Source organism: Choloepus didactylus, chromosome 22 (genome assembly GCF_015220235.1).
Source record: "Choloepus didactylus isolate mChoDid1 chromosome 22, mChoDid1.pri, whole genome shotgun sequence".
NCBI classification, from domain to species: Eukaryota; Metazoa; Chordata; class Mammalia; order Pilosa; family Megalonychidae; genus Choloepus; species Choloepus didactylus.
Window position 1 is genome coordinate 20,428,622 of NC_051328.1, and position 2,197 is coordinate 20,430,818.

Here is a 2,197-nt window from a genome sequence, read left to right on the forward strand (position 1 = left end):
ACCTTCCCAAGTCTGGGACAATCAACTGAGGTTGCAGGGAAGGCTAATGTCCACGCCCAGTTTTGTGGAGTGTGCCTGTTATTTGAAGCACTTCCGTCAGACTGGGTTGTCTGGGGCAGCTCTGGGCTATGTGGCTGGGAATGGGCAGGAGTGTTTCCTGTCCACCAGGATGATGGCTGTGAGCGGACACCCCCCTTTTCTTGGGAAGTTGTGGTGTTTAGTGAATTTTCTCAGCCACTGGATTATTGTCTTTTGTCTCAGAGCTCTCTTAGTTCTGCTCTTGTCTTGACATGCCCAAATTGCAAGTCTTTGAAGCTTTCTGTATTGGGCTTCTTAGAGTAATTGTTTTGGAAAAAGAAAAAAGGATTTAAAAATAAAAGGGGGTGCCCTCCTCACAGATCTAATGGGTTATTGAAATGCTAAGAGACAAAGCAATTAGGGCCATCAAGGAAAGGTCCACAGGGCAGAGAGATCAGCTTTTCTTCGGGATTTGCATATGAGCCTCAGGGCCTGAGCTCTGCCCTTCCCCTTTCTATGTTCACCAGAACTCCAAAAATCCTCCACTTTTATTTTGGAGTTTTTCGTGCTGTTTTTTTCTATGCCTGTCTCCTCTCTGCTGGGCTGGCTGCTCTCAGATTCTCTGGTGTCTGGTCTCAGTCTATCTATGATTGGAGTTTGGATCAGTAGAATGAGTTTCCGATAAGGGCTGCCACTGCAGTTCTCCCTTGTCCTTCCCGGAGCTGACAGCCCCTCCTCCCATGGGACTGAGCCTGGCAGGGAGGGTTGCGTGTCCCCTGGCCGCAAAAACTTACAGATTTTGCTGATCTCAGCAGTTCCACGTTTTCATGAGTGTTGTATGAAGTATGCCCAAAGTCAGATTGCTCTGTGGTGTCCAGTCCATGCAGTTCCTGGCTTTCTACCTACTTTCCTGGAGGAGTAACTAAAACATACAGCTCACCAGTCTGCCATCTTGCCCCACCTCCCCTTATCCATTTTTAAAAAGTTGTTCCAACATCCTTGGTATTTGCAAAGTCAGAGGCAACCCACTTCTCTGGTACCAAAATCTGTTCCAGTTTGCTAACGCTGCCATTATGCAAAATACCAAAAATGAATTGGATTTTATAAAGGGGGGTTATTTGGTTACAAATGTACAGTCCTAAGGCCCATAAATGTGTCCAAACTAAGGCATCAACAAGAGGATACCTTCTCTGAAGAATGGCTGATGGCTTCTGGAACACCTCTGTCAGCTGGGAAGGCAAGTGGCTGGCATCTGCTGTTCCTGTGCTTCCGGGGTTGCATTTCAAAATGGCTTTCTCCAAAATGTCTCTGGGTCTGTCTCTCTTAGCTTCTTCAGCTCCTGTGGATCTAAGTGTCGGGCTTCTCTCTTGGCTTCTTCAGAGAAAACTCTGGGCTAGCTTCTCCAAATGTCTCCAAGCATCTCAAAGTATCAGCAAGCATTTCTCCAAAAGTCTCTCTCAGCTGTTCTCTGTGTGACCTCCCTGTAAGGACTCCAGTAAACTAATCAAGACCTACCCTAAAGGGGCAGGGTCAAGTCTCTGTGGAAATATTCAATCAAGAGGTCACACCCTAATCAGAAAGATTAATGAATCTGTCCCCACAAGACTGCATTAAAGAATACGGCTTTTGGGGGGACAGAATATATCCAAACCAGCACTGTCTCTATCAGGAAAAGGGAGCAGATATTCTGACCTGGCCCCTCATCCAGGAGCCGCTCTCCTCCTCTGATACCATCATACAATCTTATATCACTCTATTTTATTGGCCACATGATGGGGATAGATATTCTTCACTTTCCCCTTTCTAAATCTTGGATCCCCAAGGGTTGTACCTGATGCCAAAGGAGTTAAGTTGAAAGAGGCGTTCCAAAATGTTTGCCTGGGAATGGAAGGGAGTCACAGGAAGGACCGTATGTAAATGCCTGCTCACTTGAGGCTATTATGGCTGGAGAAGATAATTCTGCATCCCTAACTGAGGGTCAAGGAGGGGATGATTCTGAAGGCTTTGCTATTCTGTGTATCCTCCAGTTCAGTGTGAATATTAAGTCTCTTATGATTAATATTAAGCCTGTGTGGCATCCTATCCTTTGAACCCTATGAGCCTGAACACACACAATGCTATTCTTTTCCTCAATCCTTTATATTTACACCCACAAATTTAATTGTACCTAAAGGTGTAT